At 36.2% G+C, this 25,775-nt stretch overlaps 1 protein-coding gene across 1 annotated transcript in view; it reads right to left on the bottom strand.

Annotated features, from left to right (window-relative positions):
- The window catches only part of LOC108516185 (carbohydrate sulfotransferase 9-like), a 40,430-nt gene extending 14,763 nt beyond the window's left edge, over window positions 1-25,667 (bottom strand). Inside the window, exon 1 of the mRNA XM_017853524.1 lies at window positions 25,460-25,667. The gene's annotated coding sequence lies outside the window, so the exon portion shown is untranslated. The remainder of the gene's footprint in view (window positions 1-25,459) is intronic.
- Window positions 25,668-25,775: the final 108 nt, after the last annotated feature.

A 25,775-nucleotide genomic window follows, 5' to 3' on the forward strand; every position in this document is an offset into this window, starting at 1 on the left:
TCTCTCTCTCTCTCTCTCTCTCTCTCTCTCTTTGTGTGTGTGTGTGTGTGTGCCTTCTCTTCTGCCCTGTATCTTATAAAGATACTTGTCCTTAGATTTAGGGCCCATCCAGCTAATCCAGCATGATCTCATTCTGAGATCCTTAACTTAATTACATCAGCAAAGACTCTTTTGCCAAATAAAATCACAGGTTCTGGGTGTTAGAATGTGGACATATCCTTTTGGGGTCACCATTCAACCCACTACACCAGGTGACTCAGGGCTTCCCAGGCTGCAGTGACTGTTTTGCAGGTGATCTGAGAATGAAGCTCAGAGCCTCAGTTGGATGGTTATGGGAAGTAATATTTTATCTCCTAGTGAATGTGAATAAGAAAGCATGTAGTTCCTGCTGTTGCTGGCAGCCCTCTGACTGCCTTGATGAAAGCCAGTCTGAAAATAAGCCAACACAGAGGAGGCTAAGCTGAGAAACCTGCAGAGAAACAGAGGAAAAGCTCTCACTGGATCCCAACTAGAACCACCCTGCCTCTGAATCTGTAAATTAGGCAAGCCAATACATTTTATTTCTCAATTTTATTATGAAGCAATTTTAAGGTATAGTGATGGAACTAAAATAAGCTCTAGTTAGGGTACAGCAATTTTGCAGAATCAGAAATAAATGAAAATAAATATGCTAACATTTCTTAAGCAGTTATTATATTCTTGGTGCTACTACTCTAAGCATTTTATATCGATTATTTAACTTAATTTTCACAATAACCTTGTTTTCTTTTCCGACAAGAAATCTCATTTAAGCACATGGTCAAATTCAGGGTTCAGGGAGAGATAAGGTAAGAGGTACAGATGGAGACAGACCACAGAGGGCCTTGGTGTCTAAATTATGGTGATTACATTTGTTCTGTGGACAAGAAGAATGAATACATTTGTGCTGTGGACAAAGGAGTGGAATGATCAGCTTTGCTTTTGGGGAAGATCACCCGGACACGGTGTGCAAGCTGACTGAAAATAAAGAAGGCCACAGGCATTCAAGTTGACAATTAGCCATTGGCCAGGGAATCACCAGAAAAGAACTATACTAGATTATAGTACAATATAAAATCTTTCTGTCCCTTGGTTTATATGCACATCTTGCCTTGTTCTCGGAGGAGGTTTATTACAGCGGTTCTATGCAGATTCTGGAGCCTGACTGCCTGAATTCAAATCACAACTTGACCACTCACTAGCTCTGTGACACAGCTCATTAAGTAACCTCTATGTGGTCGGGTGTGGTGGCTCATGCCTGTAATTCCAGCACTTTGGGAGGCTGAGGCGGATGGATCACTTCAGGTCAGGGGTTTGAGACCAGCCTGGCCAACATGGTGAAACCCTATCTCTACTGAAAATACAAAATTAGCTGGCGTGGTGGTGCGCTCCTGTAATTCCAGCTACTCGGGAGGCTGAAGCACGAGAATCCCTTGAGCCTGGGAGGCAGAGGTTTCAGTGAGCCAAGGTCACAGCATTGCACTTCAACTTGGGTAACAGAGTGAGACTCTGTCTTAAAAGAAAAAAAAAAAGTAACCTCTATGTGCTTCAGTTACATCTAAATTGGGGATAATAAAAGCCCCTACCATATGAGGCTGCTGCAAAATAAGTTAGTACATGTAAAATATTTAGAAGAATGCTTTGCCCATAGAAATGATCTATAATATTAAGATGTTAATATCTTTATATTCCAGATGCTTAGCACAGGGACAGCTACATTGTAGCTAATCAATAATTCTTTGTGGAAAGATTGGATACTTTTACTTCAAGAGACAGTCTATTTTTACTGGTAGAGAGATTTAGTCTTTTAATTCATGCCAATTCAAATCAATCAATAAATACCTATTAGGCCCAAATATGACTAAGGTCCTGTGCTAGACAATGTTGCAAAGCCAAAATGAGTAAGATGTAATACCTGATCTTCATTAGGGAATATTTGAACCTATCTGATTATAATTTGTACAGGTTGCTCTAGTTGAGCTTTCTGGAACAACTAATAACAAATCTGTTTTCTTCTTTACATGAAAGACTTTTCAATTATTGAAAACAATTATCCTGTCTACACTTAATCTTTTTTACTCCAGGATAAACAATAAATATACACAATTCCTTCAGCCATTTCGTATGGGTCATGGTTTAGGAGCATTCAATCAGTTTAATCATCCTCCCCAGATATATTCTAGTTTGTTAATGCCTTTTTGTAAATCCAGGGCTCAGAAATAGATACAATAATCCAAGCATGATTAAATGGACAAATAGTGTTATGAGAATCAGCACCATATAAATGGTGGCTAAACTTGAATGCATCCACAGGTAAAATGGGAGAATAAAGCAGGTTAAACGTTAGAACCTTAGGGGATTCTTTCAGTTCACATGACATGAAAATACAAGATATATAAAAAATAATTCAAAGGAAAAGATCATGAAGCAGGAAACATATTATAAAAAAACATATGATTAAGAAACCAAGATAGGATATTATCACACAATATCCATGAAAACAAAGTTTTAATATACAGTAATAAAGAAGTACAAGGAAAGGATTTAAGGAACAGTAAGAATGAGGGTTAACTATGAAATATGGCCAAAAATAAAAGTGAAAAAAGATGAGCCTGAAAAGTTGATTTTGCCAGTGTTGAAAATACTGAGAGAAAATCAAAAAGGACCAAAAGATTCTGAAGAAAGGAACTGAAAGATGAGAAATTTAGTATCCCTCCCATTAGTTTGAAATGCCAGAAAAGAAAAAGTATATGTGAGATATGCCCTTTAACCTTAAATAAAAATAAGGTATTTTGCGTACTATGTATATAATCAATACTAATTTAAATTTTCATTTTCTGTTTCAATGATGACAGTACATGAGTTTTTCATGTTGATTAAACAGAAGAAATTGCCTTTCAGGGGGATGTAGTATTATACATAAAATTGAGTGAGTTTGGTGGGGTGTTGTGACTGAAAACAGTGAGATATTCCAAAACAGGATAATACAGGAGAAAGAGAGACAAAGATTTTAAAAGCTTCATAGCATTACATATATTTTCAAAAGATCTAAAAAAAAAAAAAAAAAAAAAAAGAAAAAAAAAATGAGCAGCCAAGCAGCATTTAAGAGTTAATAGGCAACAGAATGATAGAAAGTCATTTTGATCTCTCCACATACTTCATATGAGTAAAAAGTAGTTCAAATTAGACTATTAGCCACAATACAAAGCAGAATGGATCAAGCTGGTTTTGAAATATAAATATTTACAGTAAAATAGCAACTTCTGCACTTAATGTCAAATAGTTAAGGCTACATCTATGCAACAAATTATTGTGACAAATAATTTATACAAAATGTTTGGTATTGCTCAATATTAAACAGTGTCTAGATATATTTTCAAATATTTTTATGGTGAGACAATAAAATATAGATAAATATAATTGTTTTGGTTATTATCTAGATAAAATGTGTTTACATGTTGTCACCTATATATTACATTTTCTAAATTCCCCTTCTGCTCATCACATAACAATAAAATCCTTCTAGAAGTATTATATTCATAGAGAATCCTCCTTCCTTATGCCAGATATGTGACATAGCTATTTCTGTTAATGATTAGCAATCAATACCTATTTGGAAGATTGATTTTTTTCCTTCATCATATGTTATCTAGGCATCTGATGTGTTGTTATTATAGCGTGTCTTTTATAGAAAGAATAATACTGCTTTCCATACAACAGTAAAATTCAATGACTAACATAAAACTCTATAAACACTAGAAGTCTGTGTATATTCTGAAATTAATATGATATGTTTCTTATAGATAAAGTTTGTGAGCCATGAACTCCTTGTTAGCTTCAAGCAATCACTGCAAATATTTATTAAGTTCTACTATATGCTCCCTGTCTTTCCTCTCGTTTCACATTCTAGCCCATGTGTGGTTAGCCTGCAACCATTTAATAGAGAAATAGCATGGACTAAAACAGCAGAGGTCCTAATCCAGAAATCTTGGTTTAGAAAAGAAAACCAAATTAAATCTGCAAAAATATCTACTGACAAGAAACCTATAGGAAGCTCTTAAGTCATTTTCAAAAGCCACACCGAACAGTGCTCATATTAAAATTTCAAAGTAACTGCCTAAGGTAGTCACTGAAATAAATACAGACATATAGAGAAGCCTAGAATAATGCCAGCAAATCAAAGCAGAAATAATATATAGCTCTGAAAATTAACATTCCAGAAAAACAACCTTAAAATACAAAACATGCAAAAACAAACAAACAAAACTGCATTGTGAAACTTTAAGGATACTATAAAATTATAAATAATTAGTGATAATTTTAGTGTTATCAATATGCTGGTTAATTTTAGTTAGTTTAGTTAACTAATCAATGAAGAGAATTTCTAGTGAAATGGGGGCATATTGGACTCATGCATTGATCTCTACTCCCTCATCAAACCCCTCTAAAATGAAAGGAAAGGAATTAGAAAAGAAATACAGTTACAAAACATATATATAAGGGAAGACAGAATTTTACAAGAGAGACATCACAAAGTTTTATAAATATGGAATGCAGACAAAGGAGTGATAACTAACTTTAAAGATCATAAAAGCTGAAATGAAAGTTTTTTCATAGATACCAACAAGAAGCAAGATGTTGTTTGCTATAAAATCCAGGAAAGGTAGACTCAGAAGAGGGAAGGCAAGAGAGAAGGCAATAGATTATCAGAACAGAAGCAAGGCAAAGAACGTGGGGAAAAAACAAAACAAAGTAAAACCAAAAAGTTAAAATAACTATATGTTAGAGCCTCAGAAAGATAAGAGAAAATTTGGTTCCACCAAAAGAGGAAAGGCCCTATATTTAATAACAAGACAAGAAATCAGAAAAACAAACAAACGCTTTTGCAAATGAAAATGTAACCAAATGAAAACTCAGTATATGAGTTGGAAGATAAGTTAAGGTGATTCTTAGAAAGCAGAGCAAAAGAACAAAAAGATGGAAAATTGAAGAGAAACAAAAGCCAGGAGATGGGATTAATATAAGAGATTCGACATCTAAGTAATAGGAATTTCAGACAGAAGTGAGAAAACAAAATGAAGAAGACCATTAATGATATAATTCAAGAAAATTTCAGGGAATTGAAGGACATGAGTTTCCAGATCTAAAGAGATCACTCTGAGTACTTAGCAAAATGGATAAAAATAAATAAATACACCACGGGACATTGTCTTGACATTTCAGAACACTGGTAATAAAGAAAAGGTTCTATATGTTGTCGGAGAAAAACAAACAGATCACATGGGGAGGATCAAGAATCAAAATGGTGTTAGACTTGTCACTAGCAACACTGGAATCTAGAATAAGGCAATGGAGCAAGAATGCTTTCAAAATTCTCAAGGAAAACAAGTGTCACTTAAAATTCTATTAAATGCTACCAAATCCTATCAATGTGTCAATCAAGGTTGTGTGTGTAAAACAAACATTTTCGGACAAGTTCTCAAAATACATACCTTTTGGAAAGCTACCAGGACACAACAAAGCAAGGGAGTTAGATGAGAGGAAGAAATGGGATGCAGAAACCTGATCTGAAAAAGGTGAGAGAAAAGAACATTTTGATTGGTTGGAAGGATGACAGCTGTGTAACAGGTGTAGAGGGCAAGCATTTCAAATTGGAGCAGAACAGATGCTTGGGAGACTGTTTAGAAAGATAAAACTGGCAGACAAGATGGTTTGTCTTAAAATCTAGACAGAATATTTAGACAATGATGAAGAGCTTGCTTGGATAAGTGATACAAACTTAGAACTTTGAGCATATGAAAGAGTAAGATGCTATTAACTTCAGGGAAAATAGAAAATGCAGAAAAGGAAAAAAAATTAGATGAAGCTGCACAGATAAATCATGGATAACGTTTGCACAGTCATGATAATGAAAGCACTGACTCTAAAAAAAATGGCATCACTATAATGGAAGAATAGGAGGGTTGGACGGACCAGGAGATACATGTATGGCTGAAGGAAGAAGGAAAAATGACTAAATCCTCTCCTCCCATGGTGGGAAGTCAGTAGATAAAGCCTAAAACTAAAATATCAAGTTCCAATATAGATATTGTTGAGAGATAAAAGCAAGCACCACATATAAAAGTTCACATGACTCATAACCAGCAGAGCCAGAATCCAAACATAGGCAAGTCTGTCTCCAAATTACATTGTTTGTGTCCTCTGCTAATAAAACTTCTGTAGTGATGCCAAAATTATGAAATGTATCAAAAATTAGTTTTAAATGAGCTAACTTGTTATTAGTTACAAAAGGGGTTGATTAAATAAATGATAACCTAAGTAACCTAGTGCTACTATCTTAAGAAAACATTGTATTTTCTAACACTGGCAAATAGTTTTACATCATTAACCCACATCTAAGTACTCACAAAAGTGGATATCCACACTGAAATACCACAGCCACATAGAACTTCCTTTTTCAATGGCTAGCTACAAGTCCTTGCTATCACAAAATATATCTTCTGAATTTCTGATCCCTTTGTGACATTTTACCTGCCGACTATTGTGAAAGGTTTCACAATCCTGGCTTCCATAGTGGTGATCTTTGCTTTTTCAACCTTTAACAATCTCATTCCTTTTTCTTCTGTCTTGGAGTTCTACCCTTCTTTCTCTTCTCTGTTTAGTCCTCCAAAAAAAATGATCTAACTTCGCAAACAGGAAATCTCAATCTATATTTCCAGTTCCAATAACTCATCTGTTCTGGTCTCATATTTCTAAATGCCTACTATTTGCATTTGTATATTCCACCATTTCTCACACTTCTTAATTTGTCCACATTTCTTATGATCACAAACAACGTTCTTCCTGATCTAGCTGTTGATCACTTCGTCAATTTTATCATTCATACCTCTCCCTCAAACTCTACTCTCCAGCAAAACTAAACTATTTAAATTCTTAAGAACTATCTGCATTCTTTTTTTGTCTCTGGACACATGAATACTCTCTCCTTTCTTTTTAAGATCCTACACCAACCTTGGGCTGATCTCTGTTTGTTCTTTAGAACTTATGTTTGAAATGATGCTCATAGAATCCTCCATGACAAGGACAGTGCCTTAGATATAGTGAGTGGAACAGAAATATTTATTGAATAAAAAAACAAAAAGACTCTCGGGTAGATGATCTATCTCTAGATAGTTTCTTCAGTTCAACACAAATAATGGTGCTTCATTAATCTTTCTTAAACATTGCTTTTAACTATTTTCATTTGCCTATGTAGGGGAGGAAAAATTTTTTCCTCTACTGTTTTAGGGCTTTTTTTTTCAGATGGACCTAATAATTAAATTGGCCTAAGACAGATCAACAGGAGAAAAACATACACATTTATTTAATGTAAGTTTTATGTGGCACAGGAGCCTTCATAGGGAAATGAAGACCCAAAGATGTAGTCAGTGATGAACATATGTACTGAATTAGACAAAGAGTAGGACATTAGGAAAATGTGACAAGGCAAAGGAGCTAGGGGTAGATTCCTTAATTCAGTGGAGAAATGGCTAGGAGCATAAGGATTAATCTAAGTTTGTTTGCACAGATTTTCCTGGGCCTCAACTTCTTGTTCTTGATGATGGTAAGAGTGACGCTTTCCTTCTGGTAAAGGAAGGACATCTTTCTCTTAGGAATTTCATCTCCTGCTTTTGAGAAACAGAAGAAAGGTCAGAGTGATCTTTTTGCACCTGCTGCTTTTCAGATGCTTTTAACTCACCATAGTCAATTTGTCAGAATGGCTTATTTTAACTCTTTACCTAAAAGCCATCAAGATCCTTATTCAAAGTGGAAAACTCTTATATGTCTGCCTTTCTAGGTTCTTCATAAAGTGGTCACTATACCTCTGCAACCTATGTCCAACTGCCCTGACATAAAGCCTCCTTCTGGTGTACTGACTCCTGGGCCCTTGATGCCCATCTCCATATCCATCAATTTGTTTTTGCTCTCCACTACATCTGTCATAAAACTTTCTTCCTTTCTGATTCTCAGTCCTAAAACAAATGGCTCAAGGCCGATGTCCCCAGAAAGTCTTCTGGGAGTCTGATGATAATAGCAATACTGTAGTTGTCATTCATCAAATATATTTTGAGGACCTATTACACAGGCAGTGTTTATGTATTGGGATACAAAAGTGAGTAGGAGAAAAGAAAGAAGTTATAACAAATTGAACATATGATTATAAAGTGTGACAAGTGCTAAAATCAAGAAGTAAGGTAGAGAATATTGGGTAAAGGGCACAGGAGACTTCTTTGGACATTTTGGTCAGAGGAATTATCTTTAAGAAGGGGATATCTAAGCTGCGATCTGAAGTATGGGAAGGATCTAATCATGTGCAAAGCTGTAGTGAAGGAAGAGAGTTTTCCAAATAGTGAATCCCCTATGAAAATGCTCTGAGGCCGGGCGTGGTGGCTCACACCTGTAATCCCAGCACTTTGGGAGGCCGAGGCAGGCAGATCATGAGGTCAGGAGATCGAGACCATCCTGGCTAACATAGCAAAACCCCTTCTCTACTAAAAATATAAAAAATTAGCCGGGCGTGGTGGCGGGCACCTGTAGTCCCATCTACTCGGGAGGCTGAGGCAGAAGAATGGGGTGAACCCGGGAGACAGAGCTTGCAGTGAGCTGAGATCACCCCACTGCCCTCCAGCCTGGGTGACAGAGCTAGAATCCGTCTAAAAAAAAAAAAAAAAAAAAAAGAAAGAAAGAAAAAAGAAAAGAAAATGCTCTGAAACAGAAAAGAACTTAATGCATCCTAAGAACTGAAATAAGACAGTAAGACAATACGGCTGGAGCTTCATGAATGAAAGCAAAGTTGTCTAGAATGAGCTTAGAAAGATAGGCAAAAAGCCTATCAAGTCTGTGAGGGCAATTCTAAAGGGAAACAGACGTTGGTGTTGAATGGTTATAATCAGAGGAGTGAAAAGATTATACCTATGTGTTTTTTGTTTGTTTGGTTGGTTTTTTTTTTTGAGTGGGAGTCTCACTGCCTCAGCCTCCCAGGTAGCTGGGACTACAGGTGCCCGCCATCACGCCCAGCTAATTTTTTTTTATTTTTTTTTTTTTGTATTTTTAGTAGAAACGAGGTTTCACTGTGTTAGCCAGGATGGTCTCAATCTCCTGACCTTGTGGTCTGTCTGCCTTGGCCTCACAAAGTGCTGGGATTAGAAGCATGAGCCACCGTGCCTGGCCTCTACCTGTGTTTTATGGTCATTTCTGTTGCTGTAGGAGGAATACACTGAGAAATAAAGAAGCTAATTAGGAAGGAGGCTGTTATAATCTACAAATACAGATAATGATGATGACCTGGCCAGGGTAATACCAGCAGAGATAAAGAGAAGTGACAGAATTTGAAATTATTTTTTGAGATGACATTTACAATATAGGTAAATTTTTGAAGGAGTAAATCAAGAGTTCAGTTTTGATCTTGTTGAATTTTAGATATTAATGAGAAAACCAAGTAGAGGTATCACGCAGGGAGTTGAATATGTAAGACAATGTCTGTGGTAGATAGAATTATGAGAGAAACCTCAATAGCCCTCTATAATCCCTTCCTCTTGAATGCAAACAAGACCTGTAATTCACTTCTAATGAATAGCACATAAAAAAGGTAAAGAAATTTTGCAGAAATAATTAATGTTCTTAATAAGTTGACTCTGAGTCAATGTAAAGGGAGATTACCCTGGGTGAGGTTGGCCTAATCAGTTTAGCCCTTTCACAGAGGGGCCAGGACTTCCCTGAAGTTAGAAATGATCTCCTGCTGGTCTTGAAGAAGCAAAAAACTACATTTTGAACTTCCTATGGAGAGGGGTGTCCTCTAGGAATTGAGGCCCTCAGTTCTACAGTCGCAAAACACAAAATTCTGCCCACAAGTTCAAGCATGGAATATAACTCTGAGTTTCTGATAAGAATAAAACCCAGTCAACAGTTTGATCGTAGGCTTATGATATTCTCAGCAGAGAATCCACTTAGGTTGTTCCCATACTCTTAACTCATAGAAACCGACATGATATACACATGTTGTTTTAAGTTGCTAAATTTACAGTAATTTATCACACAGCAACAGAAAACTAATGCAAGCTCAAAGGAGAGGTCTAGGCTGAATATATAAATTTAGGAGTCATAAGCATATAGATGATCACTACACTTTGATTGCAAAATTAAATTTACTAGAAATATAATTCTAAACTTATATGCACCTAATAACATGGCATCAAAAGTATAAGGCAAAATTGATAGAACTATAAGAAATGGATAAATCCATCAACATTTTTAAAATGTACTTCTTTCAGTATTTGATAGAGCATTCAGACAAAATTAGCAAGAAAATAAGAATATTTGAATAACAGACTTAAAAACTTTATGTAGTGGACACACATAGTATACTATTTCCAAAATGTAGAAAACATATATTCTTTTAAGCAGCAAGAAGCAAAACAAACCCAAGCAACATATATCAGCAGTATGAGTCCATTTTTATAAAAGTCAAAGACAGGTAAAACTAAATAAGATTTGCTTGAGGCAGGTACATATGCAAAACAAGGGAACCCTTAACACAAAAATCAGGAGGCTGGTTACCTCTTGAAGAGAGAGAATGAGAGGAGAACACAGAGGTATGCTGAGACAATGATAAATTCCCTTTTATTTTCCTTATTCGATTTCCCCTTGCAATAGGTGGGATATGAGCAGAAGTCATACACATGTCTTCAAGGCCTGGTCCCTTAAAACAGCCTATAAAATTCTCACATTATCTCTCTTTATTTCATCTGGAAAGGAACCAGGGCTTGACTTTGAGGCAGTGGAAGGTGGCAGAACTGCTAAATGGAAGTAACCCAGATCCCTGAATGACTTCATGGAGCAGAATTTCTCCACTGATCCTCACGGAATTGTGTCATGAATGTGAAACAGGCCTTTATTGTATTAAATGCCTGAAATATTTGGTTAGTCAAATCTCCCCTGATTAAGCAGTGAATCTCCCCTGACAAAAGTAGGACACTTCAAAGATACTAGAAAAATTCTTTCCCTTTAGTGTGATAGTGAATACATGGCTATTTATCATTTATTATTCTTTAAATTATCAATATATGTGATTTTACTTTAAACATTAAATAAAATATTTAATGCAAAAAAGTGGCAACCAGAACTCTGAAACTTCTGCTATTGATGAAGTAAAGGCTTTTTTACTCTCTCCTTTTTTTGAAAAAAAAAAAAAAAAAACAAAACAAAATACAAAGTATAAAACAACCAACTGTCAAGCATACCTGCTAAATTGTGTAAAATCTGGAGGGAAAAGAGAAGAGAACAAGAATCCACACATCTACCCTCAAATCTTGAGCTGGATATAGATTTTTGTACAAATAACATTGTAGTCCCAAAAGGCTGTCCAGCAAATCTTACCGGAACACTGGGACATAAATAGGTTATAAGGAAGGTGTATGTTTTCCTGCTGAAACTAAGAATAATTGGGGACGTCAGGCTGAAGAAAATAGCACACTCTCCTACCATTTTTATTAGCTATGTAGTGGTCTCCCAGATGAGGATACTGTGGGAGAAAACAGAAAAAAGGCCATGACTACGAAATCACAACACAGTGTTAAGGGCTTTGCATGTTTCCAACTTGAGGGTAAGTGAAATTAACTTGGTGACCGAGGATATTCTAAACAAGACCCACACTGGAGCTGCAGGCTCCCTGTGTACAACACCTCCACATCATTAGCCCCCTTCAAGAATGGAAAACAATAAAAAAATGGCTTATGGACTAGAGGCTCAGGCAAGAGGAAAGGGTGGGCATGGGGAGGACATGGATTAGGCACAAAAGAACGCAGGAGGTAGCATTATATGAGTCTTCCTAGAAGAAACTCCTTCCATGAAATCTATTTATTCACAAAATAAACTAAAATAACTTGGAGAAAGAGGAGTGAAAAGACTGGTTTTGTGCACTGATTACATTTAAATGCGAAAATACGAAACATAATAAAAATGTAACCAAAATCTAAAATGAGGAAAGGAAATTGAAAGATTCTATATTTCATTTTTATTTTCTTAGTAAAACTGACTTAGTGGGGAGCGTACAGTCCTATGAAGTATTGTAAATGTACAAGGTTCATAAAGAGAACGTGGTTGTTTTACATCTTACCATGAAAGTGTTTTTTCTAAACTGATCAGTAAATACCACAAAAGGCAAAACACAAAACAAAACAAACAGTTAATCATTGAGTTCTATATGCAATATCAGGAATACTTGTCAGGTAATGATTAGGTATTTATTTATTTCCAATAATTATGATTTTCAGTGTAATTTTGCTTATTTCTGAAGACAAGTTTTATAGTTCTACTTTGCTGTTTCTTCTGTGATTGCAATGTTTTAATACATGCACAAATAAAACAGCTTCATTCTCTATTGTTTTACTTGTCCTTTCTGAGACTTTAGGTAAAATGACCTATTAAATATCATGAATGAAAAATGGTTATGTACTTGGTCTAGAGGTCTGCATTCTGTTTGCAGGGAATTCAAATATAGCATCTAGACTTATTCCCCAAGGCACAGTCTTTTATATGGATTTATTATCAAAAGGTTCTATTTGTGCAGAGTCTTATTATCATATTTGTATATTCAATAAACTTAGAGTACAAATAGCTTCCAGCTAATAATTACCTACACAAATTGTTTGCATAGCTGTTTTCTTTTAATGTCAAATTCTGTATGGAAGTCCACCTTTCATACTGCTATAAATTCAAACAACTTTTAACTTATGTTATTCATGGTCTTGGAACTTTTTAAAAATATGTGAAATTAGAATGTATTAACAGTTTAATAAGATAACTAAATGCGATTTTACCCAGTTTTCTTGGGTGTTGAATTTCTTAGCAGTATGAGTGTCCTTTGTCTTACCACTGATATAAATATGAGTAGCATGGGAGTTGGAGGGGGATAAGGGTGTAAGAGCAAAGCTCTTATATTATTACCTTTAAGATAATCAGTACTTCTTAAGAACATGCTCCATCTCCACAACAATTTGTTACTATTTTCTTCTTATTAAAACAATATCAAGTTTAAACTGATTACAAATATTTGTCTCAATATAAGCTGAAGATGACCTGTAATTTTTTTAATAAGAAGATTCCATCATAGTGAATTTTAATCTCAGGATAGTGTAGGCTGGCGGTATCAAGAGACCAGTTCTTTCTGATTTTTCAGAAACAAGAAACTCTCCCTCTTTGCTATTATTTATAATAACTTATCAACTTACTATATGAAATATGAGGGGAAATAACTATCCATATTCTTATCTTTGGTTTATTATATTGTACATTAAGATACATGATATATGTTAAGATATAAGAAGATCTACATGTTTTCTTTTTATCATATACCAAAAGGCACCACTCCACTTGCTCTGATCAAGTTACCATACATATCTGAAGGAGCCTTAAATATTATCTTAGCACCACGCAAAGTATTCCTACAGGGACCTGATTAGAAATATTATATCATAAGCTTTTACAGTATGAGGAATATTTAAAACATTTAGTTTGAAGTTAAAATTTTCCTGAAGAAATAAACTTTTATTTACAAATTTGTAAATATTTTTATTTAACCTCATTTACTTTGTGCCTCTCATAGAACCTGAACTCAATGGATATTTTTCGACTAAATCGAGAGCTTTGTCTTCTGATATTTGTATACCTGTGTTATTGGGCTGTAAGTATCTGCTCCTAATACATTAGCACTAATGGTGCTTGCCAGTCTTCCTGAAGTTGCAGAGTTGAGAATCACACAGGATCCTAAATCTCACTGTGGCCCTGGCCAGATCTATTCTACACTGCAACTGCATTCTGCTAGGTTGTAGACATCTTAGTGAAAATCATCAGTAATCTCATACTTTGTAGGCGAGCACCAACGTTTAGGAAAGACATGGAAGAATAAAACACATATTGCCATAGAGGACTCATTTCCCTTTAAAATTTCTCATGTTGAAAAGTTCTCATATATAACTGGAAAAATGAAAAAAATTATTTTATCTAATATATACTAATATTATCATATTACGTATTGCCTCCTATATTGCCTGAAACATCTTCTTCTAAGGATAACTTTTTCTTTAGTGTTTAAATATAAATTATGGAATTATTATAGAATGTTGAATGAAGATATTTAGGTACTTTAGAGAAGACACTGTTAATTAATCAACTTTCAAACATTTAAGTTCACTTGAATATATAAAATTATTTCATCCTTTGGATAGTTAACTTAAAATCATAGGATATTTTTTCTAATTTTATTTTGAAAATGTCTAGCCTACAGAAAATTAACAATATAACAAATGGTATATAATCTTTATCTAGATGTAAAAATTATTAACATTTTGTCATAATTATTTGCCTATTTCTCCCTTTCCTACACTTAAAACTTTCTTTTTGCTGAACCATTTGAAAGTTGCAGATATGAGATTTCACTTCTAAATACTTTCAAATATATCCTGTCCCTAAAGACACATCCTTCTATATAACCTCAATATGATGATCACACTCAAGAAATTGAACAGGGATGTAATACTGTTATATGAGCTATAGCCCAAATTCACATGCCTTCCATTGTCCCAATATTATCCTTTATAGATTTTTTTTTTCATCCAGAATCTAATCAAGAAGGATGGATGTCTTACAATTAGTTGCCAGGTCTCCTAGTCTCCTTTAATCTTGAACAGTATTTCAGGCTTTACTTGTTAATCACACTGACATTTTGACATTTTGAAGTGTCCATGTTAGTTGTAGTGAAGAAAATCTACCAGTTTGGATTTGCCTGATTGTTTCCTTGTGATTAGACTCAGGTTTAACATTTTTAGCAGATTACTTCAGAAGAGACTTTTGTGTCATTCTTTATGTATCATAAAAAAAAATACATGATTTCAGTTTGTACTACTTCTAGTAATGTGAAGTCTGATTATTTGATTAGCTGGCATCTGTCAGACACCAACTATAAAGGGACGTCTCCCCTTTACAATTAATAAGCAATCTGTGGGGTGACACATAGAGATAATGTGAATATCCTGTCCCCACCAACCATTCACCCAATGGCGGACGATTTTTTTTTATTCTTGTTGTGCTGGTTGCAAAAATCTGGCTCTATTATTCTATTCTTTCTTTTCATTATCAGCTTGTATTCTTCAGTGAAACAGAGCTTTTCCTTCTCTCCACCCAATCTGTGCATTCACACACTCTGGGTTCATGGATACTTTTCTTACTCAATGTGCTCTAATCCATTATTACCCTTATGTACAAAAGATTCCAAATTTGACCAGGGAGAGTCTTTTAAATCTGGCTATGTCCTTCTAATGTGCCCTCATTTGTTTTTGAGCAATTCCTTGCTTTCTGAGACAAAATGTTCAAGAGTTTCCCCTAAACCAGTTGAAGCTAGAAGGCTTTAAATAAAAACAGTACTAACCCAACTCAGTTTTAATGCAACATTTTGAATTTAGTCAGAAACGTTAGCATAGTATCTAAAACATAGTAAGTGCCCGTCAGTATGATACATGTCTTCCTTAGCTATTTGATACCTTGTTTGAATCTTTTGTGCAATTCTTAAAATATAAACCATTAATTTATAACATAGATTTTATATTACTTTTCAATTTCACATTTTCTTATTTTAATTTTGATAATAAGATAAACTTCCTGATTTTCATATGGGGGCCATATGAATAGGTAACTTTCAGAGGATTTTCATTTTCTTCAGTATGGTAAAATCTTAGACCACTTCTTAATGCCAGAATGTATACAAACAGCAGGGCATAAAACCCCCATAAAGTGAAGCCTTTCAAAATTTCTGAAATTATCAAGGGATTTCACAAGTCAGAGGAAATAATATAAAGACATGCCTGGACATTTATTTATTTTGGGGGGTGTAAGAAATTCAACAGACCTGCCATACTTTCTAAGTAAACGTAGCACCACCCAAAGCACATCTAAATTATGGAGAGGAAAGAGAAATAGAAGAACGAGGAGTATGATATTTGAAGAGGTCACAAAGAAAAAAGTGGGGGCATCATAGCTTACAAACTTTCTTTCATTTACTTATTTACGTATTTTTTATTGGAATGTGAGGGTGGATATGTGTGTGTGTTTGCATGTGGTATATGTGTATAACTTTGTACATGGAGAGTTAAAGATAGAGATGTTCACTCAACATTTATTCAACAAATATTATACTTCCTCTCTGAAGCAGGCATTGTAGTATTTGTTAGGAATACAAGGACCATCAAAACCAGATGGATCCCTATCTTAGTGGTTAGTTAAATAATTATACAAATAAATATGAATTTGCCACTCTTCTAAGTGCAATGGATACAGATACATAAATGTGTATATACTTATATGTATTTTATAAAGGGATTTAATTCAATTTAGGGATAAGAGATGGTTCATTTGAGGAAGTGACATTTGAGTTGATATTTTCAAAGTGTTAACTAAGAGTTAACTAGGGAATGCCTGAGATTGTGGTTTTAGGGGATGGGGGGATGGGAGAGAGCTAGAATGTTAAGGCAGCTTGAAGAAAGCCAGCCAGCTGAAGCTGAGGGAAGAATGGGAGCATCCAAAGAGATAAAAGTGGAGGAGGCTGTCCTTGCTGGGCTGCAAAAATCAGATGATGAGCGTTGGTCTTTATCTTAAGCAAAGCAATGGTAGTTATTTAAGTGGTTCCGTGGTTGGAAGGTGACAGTTATCATATTTGCATTTTGAATGCAAATATAGTATCTGGTATCCCATTGGAGGATGAATTTGGGGTGGGGAACAATGCCAGGAGATCAGTCATGGAGACATTGTTGTTTTCTACACAAAGGATGGTGAAACCTTACACTTGTGTGATGGCAGAGGTAGATTTTTGTAATAAATTTTGGAAGTCAAAATCAAAGCCTTGGTAATGGAATTGAAGAAGTAATATCAAGATTAAAACCAGATCAGACTATGGGAACCCTGCTCCTTTGAGGTGAGATGAACAGAGATCAGGAGTTTGATTTTGACATGTTTCATTTCATGTTTCTTTAAGATAGACGAGAAGAAATGCCAGGTATATGAGCTGTATCTACAAGTGGGCAATGTAGAGGGACTTTCTGAGCTGTGATTGTTTTATAGAATGCTCTGCATTAAATATATATCAATAATCTCATGGCATTCTTACTGGATAGTACTTGGTATATGTATGTTGAGAAACCCCAAGGTGAATCAAAGGTCTGAGGTATTAGATGAACAAGCTCTGGCACCTGGGATTTCAGTGACTTTTAAATTCATTTCTATTCTAAATGCTGTTCTAATTCCCTGATCTGCAAAATCTGAAAAAATGAATTTGCTCGACTTTTAGCAAGTAGCAAGTGGTGTATTTATAGGCTGAAGTTACAAAAGTGATCATGCAAGAGGAGGATTAGTATTTAAATTATTTAACAATCAGCACAATTTGGACTCCAGCTACAAATAACCAGTAAGACTGTACCAGTGCATCCAGCTGAATGCCAGCCCTGCTGGAGTAATAAAATCTCATTCTCTGATAATAAAAATTCCTAATTGAAAATAGAGTACAAATGTTAGAAGGTAAAAGGGTGTTGATATTTACTGCTTTTTGTCCAAAAAATGTCACTAACACCTAAGCATTTTTTTAAATAACCTGAGAAATCGATCTTTTGGGGGAAAAATTACCCTCCTTCTAATCTACTGTCAAAGAATCCTGTAAAAAAACTAAAGTAATTTAGATGATCATTTCTTTAAAACTGTGCCGATTTAATTTTAAAATGTATTCATTAAAGTATATAATGAACATCATTATTTTATCTAAATCCTTACAGACTATATTTGCTTAAAGTAAGCAGGACCTATAGGTCACCATTTTAATTCCATCTGTGAAAAGAAAAAAAAAAAAAGAAAGCAATAGAAATGACCACAAAACTAAGTGGAATTTTGGGCTTCTTGGTACTGAAATTAATGGACAAGTATCACATTCTTCATTTGAATCAACAGTGTTGTCTTATTTGGTTTTCCCATTTTCACATATATCTAACAGAGGCTTCTGAATTTTACCACATTAGCTGGGTATATTTTTCCTTTTCTTACCCATATTCTTTAGTGTTATAGAGTTCAGTTTAGGGTAGCATTGAAGTACTATAGTAAAAGGAGGCTCTCTGAACAATGGGACTGGAATGTGTCATATATGTTTATTCTGACAAAGAAGGTTTTCTCTTGTATAGCAGAGTTAACAGTACAAAGAGGAAGGAGGGTTTTACTTTCACAATCTTTCCCTCTATTCCATACAAAAATAAAAAGCAGAGTAAAAGGCAGATATTCCAATAAAATTTCACTGCCTATATAGATCTTTGTGCTGTTCAAATGAAAGAAACACCTTATTTTCCTTATCACCTCCCAAATCCAACAACCTCAATTTCATCTTCTCTGAATCCCCATTGCACCACTATACTCACATTAGAAATTGTAACAAAAGCAGACCAAATAAAGTTTGGGGTCAGTCTGAGGTTGAATGTTGGGCAATTCAATAGACCAAGAAGCTTTCACTAAGAATGAACAATACACAGAAAACAATCACAGATCAAATTGTGTTCTGTACAATTGCTGCATCCTCTTTGTAGGGAAAGCTGCCTCTCTTGATTAGGTAAAACATGCCCTTCTATGTAGAGAATTTTGTGATTGTGTCAAAGCAATTGGTTATTCACACACATACACACCACACACACACATATTATTGACTTCTATCTCAAGTGCTGCGCTTACATTAAAAAGCTTCTGTCTTTAAAAAGAATAAGATATACAACGGCCTAAAAACATGTAAGATGCATCCTGACTGGGAAGTAATCTAAGAAAAAATATCTCACAATTTGATAAATTCAAGATGGTGTAGCTAATACTCAAATGACATTTCATATTAACTCTTCATTTTCAAGAGCAGATCTTAAGTTACAGTCCAGTAGACTTCTTACTTTCTTACTTTTATAAGATTAAACACCTCCGAAACGGACAACATTGACCACACCCCTTCCCCTCAACTTCTAATATGGTAGCACAGGATACATCTATCACAAACAATATAACAAAATTCTAATATAGCAGTTTATTTGGGTTGGTAATAGCTTTTGGGCTTTTACTATAAGCATACTTCATAGCACGATGTTTTATGGTATAACTTCCAGTATTGGACTAGTGCAGTTCTTTTTTTGCATAAGCATGTTTCAAGGGCATTAAAAATATAAGCCTTAATAATATCTCCTTTCCTGTTTTCTCAAAGCCTAAAATTATGTGTGTATACATATACGCTTTCATAAATATGCACATATATACATATACATACATGCATACATGTATGTGATAATGTCCGTCTATATATACATGTATATATGTGTGTATATACATGTGTGTGTGTGTATACATATATATATGAAAACTTTCAGTGCTTTATGGAGATAAACATTTAAGCAAAGTTAAGGCCTAAGACAACTAAAATATTATCCAGCATGTACTTCAGTTGGTCACCACTTATTGTCTCCCAGAAAAGATAGATTCCTAAGAGAAATAAGGACCAGAATAATTTTTATAAAGGTGACAGTGACAGAAAAAGATTAGAACATGACCTGCTTGAGGGCAGTGAAGTCTATGGTTCTGGTCCATTAGAGCCAGGGGATCAGTGAACAAATGGGATGGTCCTACTTAAAAGAAGTAAAGATAGATAGGTAGGAGCACGAAAAATAATCCATGCCTACATAAAAATCTTGGTTATCTAGCTCTATAGCTCTCATAATGACAAGTAACATCCCTACAATATATTTTAGGTAGGACTGGGTATGTTCAGGGTTGTCACAAATTATTGGTGGTGATAGTGGTGGTGTGCTATAGGCTTTTAGTGTATATGGGGGAGGCAGTCCAATTTAATGATGAGTTTTTCTAAAAATATTCCATATAAAGTTTATGTGTCCTATTGAACTAAATGTTATGAATATCAAACTGTAGAATCTGGTACATAATTATAATTAAGAATTTTATTTACATTCCCACCAAAAGCCAAGCAATTTACAGTAATAGTTTAATTATTTCATGTACTCTATCTTCTAACTCTAGAATTGATAGACTATAATGTTGATAGAAATTAAACTTAAGACCAACTCAGCACCAAATCAGTAATTTTTATTTTCGAAGTATTTTACTTACTGACAATACAGTGAGTAACCTGCATCTCCTGAAACAGAATTCACACTAGTAACAACATGGAAATGTTCCAGAAAGTAATTTTGGGATTTTAGTGGAGCATATCAATGGTATTTACTCTCTCATTTGCAAAATATCATACTTTAAAATTTTCTCACTCCAAGAGTCTACATTTGACTTGGCAAATTTTCCCTATACCATTAACTTCGTTCTTCCGGTTTTCACATACAAATAAGTCTGGGTTGTTGGTATCTCAACACTAGCTTAAGTCTATCCCTCATTCTTTCCACTTTTGTGCACTTCTTGCATGAGATGTCTTCTGATGTTTTATTTGTCTTAAATTCAAACTTATTCATCATATATTCATACAAGCGCTGACCTTACTATGTCTAGTAGAATTATCCCCAAGCATTAGTAGTGAAATACACATTTTATTACACATTACTTTTATTTTATTAGCTTTTAAAAATTACTATATTCTGTAATTATTTATAAATGGCTTTTGAGGATAATAAGGGAGTAATAAAATATTTGCTTTTAAAAAAGAGGAGAGTCTACGAGAGTCAAGGACCAAAGTCTGGTCCATGATGGCTACTCAGTGTATAAGAGAAGACAGCAAATCACAAGCCTTCTACATTTACCTCTGTACTGCTTCATTCCATGACTATCATGTATTAGTTGATACCGTGATGCCAGAAAGAGTTAACTCCCCTACCTAACTAATCTAACTTTCTAAGAGGTAGCTGGATGAGTAAGTCAGGAGACCAGGTTTCTAGTTTCTGCTCTGCCACTGCCAGTGTGACCTTTAGCAGTTCATCATGATCACTGTAGGTCCCCATTATGTCTGCAACTGTAAAATGAGGACACAGGAATAAATTACTTTTAAGGTTCTTTCCAGCTCTATTAAAAAATGCATAATCTTGATCCTAAGACTTAGGCACTGATAAGAAGAAACCGATTCCTTTAATAAATGTATATAAAATGTATCCTGTGGGTCTCAATTATATTTCCAACCACAATATTTCTTTGAAAATATTCAGTCAAGTCTTTAAAAAATGCCATGCCTTATAAAAAATGAAAATGTTTCCTTAAAAAAAAGCATCCCTACACTTTATGTAGTGAGCACATTTATGATGAGAACATCATCTCTATTCTGAAGGGTACATCTACTTTTCTATCACCATTCTCCTTACTTTGTAAAAGTTACAGTTTGGCTGTGAATATCTGAAATAAAAATGATCTTATCTGCTTTTCCCGTCATATATTTTTGGCAGTTCTAACCTTCCACACAGAGGTTTTCTAAATTCTAACAGTCCACAGAACTAACAATTCAACAAAATCTATGTCCAACTAAAAACTGACTATAAATAAGATGTTTAATGCTATGGTATGAATCAGCTTCTTGCTCAAGTAACTTATTTACAACCAATTTTGCCCTAGAGCTTTTGAAAAACACAATAGAAATCTGTTAAATTGGCAGTCTTGCTGAACTTCAACTATTTTATCTAGCTTGGTCCACTGTAACAATAATTGAGAGGTTCTCTTTGATGAAATGTGTTTTTGATTTGGCGCATAGGTACAAAGATCAAATGGACCATATCCCTTATTTAGATGGCTTCTTGCTATTCCTTCTCTTGGAAAGGACGTATTAATATATAAGGCCTAGGAATGCCATTTAACGCCAAACACATACATATGCTTTAGGAAAACACTTAAAAATGCAGTGCATTAATAGTAAGATGCATACATTAATACATTCTTATTTGGTTTTCAGGAGAAACCATTATCACTTTTTAAAAAATACTGACCACCTGTTACACGTCAAGTGGGATTGAATTTCTCAAACTTTGACTATAAGACTTTTATTTTTGCTAGGAACATATCTAATCCTTAACACATATTCATTAAACAGGTATACAATCAAGTCTTTAGCATCTTTATTTGAATGACATATAAACTCCTGCAAAGTTTTCATACCAGGTTTGCTTACTTCTGCCACCCAGCTCATTTCTGGGCAGTCTGCCCACTTTCCCCACCTCCCCACAAATGGGTTTTGGTATTTGAGGTATGAAAGCTCATTTAAAAATTAACCTAAACACAAGAAAATAATTAGAAAGGCAACTTGCCCGCAATAACAATGAAAATCTTTTTTAAACCAAACATGCAATACATTCCAAAGGCAAACACAAATGACTTTTTAAATAACCATGATTTTACATTATCTTTGCCTCTACTTCTCTCATTAACATGAACAATTCAGAGTACTTACTATACATGGTGAAACTGTTTCTCCTCAATAATTCATTTTAGTATACAGAAAATAAGATGTAACATGTTCTTATGTAATATCCAAAGGTTTTAATTAGACTATATTTTTAAAGGCAACTTTACTTTCAAAATTATCTGTAGTTCGGGTTTATTCTGTCGAAAGCCATTCTAAGTTAGGAGAATCTTAACGCTTTCAAGGCAAACAGCAGTATAGAATAGTATAGCCGGTGATAATGCCCCACTTTTTCTTGGTTCCTGATAATCTTCAAGTACATATCAATTATTTACAAAGTGTGAAATCATCACTATATTTTTCCTCAAAATGTACTAAAATGCTTTGCGATATTGCGCCTGTGTTTGAGTGAAAAGAATTTTCCTAATGTGCTGGCTATGCTAAAGGAACAAAGGATTTACTATGTAACTAAATTTTGAATAACATACCCTAATATTGAAGTTCTAATTAGAGCAAACACCCTTAAATGGGAAGCCTTTCTTGGATAGCGAACTGAATATCTCAAATCTTGTTTTACTGATAACACCAACAAAACAAAGTGTGAATCTATCTGCTGATTACATCCCAACTCATCCAGATTCCCAAATTCAAATACAAAGAACACTATACAGGTAAACATGTTATTCATTACCTATCTCACCTCCTATGCTATTCATATGCAATACTGACATGGGAAACAATGTGTGTTTCTTAGGTTTATTGAATTTGGAGTTTGTAAAAGTAAGTTAGTCTCTTATTTTGTGAATTCTTCCTTGGAAGATGTGACACTCTCCTGGAAACCACACAAGGTTTCTGAAGTCATGGGGCTGTTTAATGCCCTGCTTCAGAGCATCAAATGCTACCCTTGTGACCAGGAAGAAAGGAAAAGAAGGTCATCAGGAGGGCCCTGCAGCTGCACTAATTTCCAGCTTCTCTCTGGTAACAAAAAGGTTGGGGTGCGGGGAAGCAATCAGATTTTTACTGGAGTATACACCAGCCTTGGCCAAGTGCTTTGAAACTCTTAGAATGTCTTCTTTCACTGAAGATAAAAGAAGCAGAGCTTATGGTGTAATAAGCCAAACACAACAGTTACTGAACTTGGGTCAACACTGGGTACCATTACAGCTTTCAGGATAGTCATGGGAATGTATGAAATGAGTAAGTACGTTTTGATACCTGTGAAAATAAAACATTGTGCTGTAAGTGAGTGGGAGAGAACAGATGGTTGGTAATGATTTAAAACATTTATGTTTTTGGACTATCACCAAGCCTCTGTATTAAAAAATACGGTGTTTAGTTAGTACATACCAACATCTATATGCAAGGTGCTCATTTTCTGGGGGACGGTACTGTAATGAAGGAGATAAAAACCAAATGAGGTAGAAGGAACATTCTTCTCATTTTCTGGGGGCATTTAGTGTGTGCTATTTCTTATTGACTATGTGCAATCTTAATGCTTTCCATACGATGAGAGGATTTTAATTTTTCCTCAATTACTAGTCAACTGTAAGTGCCTAGGAATCATATTCTGTTTGATCGTATGGTGTAGAATTGTAATATTGCTTTGTAAATTTGATTCACTTTGATTCAAGCTCTTAAACCCTTTGAGCAATAATAAAAAGTGGTAGTTCAGGGTGCTCTTGCCCATGAAAAACAATAGCATTCACCTTATCCTCACGTTGGTTGGCAGGCATATGGTGTTATGATTAGGTACTGCAATTAGCAGGTGCCCAGCAACTGAATCAGAAGACAGATAAATACTAAATATGGTCACACTGCATTTGGGTGTGTATATGTGAGTTGAAAAGAGGCCCACGGCCTTCAAACCGAGAGGAATAATAACAATGTAAATAAAATTGCACAAAGATAGATTAACGCAATTCTGAGGTTACAGCGAAGAAAAATAAACATTGGTAATACTCTCAATTACCAGAAAAACTGCAAAAGGGAGTCCTATTAAGCATCCACGGCGTTTTGATTTGAATCTGATAGCATAAGAGGGAGAAAAAAGTCACACACACATTGTATATTATTCACTTGCCATCGCTTTCAAAACGCTGGGAATTATTCAGGCACAGTTTGTTTGTGGGAGGGAGCTGGGGGTGGACCGCAGAGAGAGAAAGGAGGAAGGCCTGCAGCTCTAGACTTAGCACCTGTAAACTTAGTTGGAAATAACTCCTGACAGGCATCAACCATAACACCTTCTAACAGAAACATGCTGATAGGCAGGATGTTCAAATGGGGCAGAAGAGGCAGCAGGTAACGCTGTGAAAGTAACAGCAGCAGAAACAAACACACCATTCCTTCTCTCCCCAACCCACTTGCAGCCCCCTCCTCAGATCGCCTCTCCTAACCCCTCTGCTCTGACCACGATAGTACCTGGCGTCCCAGTCCCCCTAACTTCCCTCCCACCTCGCTCTCAGCCTGCCCCCGAGCCTGAGCCAGGTCGTGGAGTTTGAGACTGACGCAAAGGAGGCACCCCCGCAGCAGAGATGCTCGTCTTTCTGCCACACACACGTTGGAGGACTGGACAGACTGGCAGCAGAAACTGAAGGCTGTTCCTGCCGTCCTCTTTCCAACCTCTGCCTGCCCCAAGCGGGGTCTGACTCGGGAATCGCGGAGTCCAGGGTGCCCCGCTGGGGCGCAGGAAGGCAGCTCAGGTAGCTGACAAGTTCACGCGGCCGTCCTTCTCCAGCGCCCCCTCCAAGTCAGGATCCCTTCCTGCTCCCGCCTCCCACCTCCTGTCCTCCGTCCACTGAAGTGAAGGGAAGTGGGTTGGAATACTGGACGCGGGGGAGAGCGGAAAAGGAAGATGCCTGCCGCATCCCCAGCGGCGAAGCACCTGGAAAGGTGAGGCCGCACGTCCCCGCCCACCAGAGCCCGCTCCCGCCGCGGGTACCCAGCAGTGCCCCGTCATCTCTGCCCCTCCAGTGCCCCCAGCCCCAGCCCCGGCTCCAGCGCGGTTACCTCGCGGGCCGCTGCCGGGCGCTTGCAGGTGCTGCTGTTCCAGGAGCGCAGCTTCGGAGGAAACTTCCCCGCGCTCCAGGGCAAACTCCCGCGCACTCCTGGCCGCCGTGAGGTGGCTGAGAGCTGAGCGCGGCGACGGGAGCCGGGGCAGCCCGGAGTCGGGCGCTCACCCTGGCCCTGGCCCTCGCACGTCCGGCCGGGCTGGGGCTGCTGCGCCGCCTCCGCGCCCGCTCCCGCCCGCGCCCCCGCCCGCCCGGGCAGCTCCGCCTCCCTCTTTTTCTCTCCCTAGCGCCCGCTGCCCGCCCTGCCTTCTCCC

Source organism: Rhinopithecus bieti, unplaced genomic scaffold (genome assembly GCF_001698545.2).
Source record: "Rhinopithecus bieti isolate Rb0 unplaced genomic scaffold, ASM169854v2 scaffold_35900, whole genome shotgun sequence".
In the NCBI taxonomy this organism is placed as follows: Eukaryota; Metazoa; Chordata; class Mammalia; order Primates; family Cercopithecidae; genus Rhinopithecus; species Rhinopithecus bieti.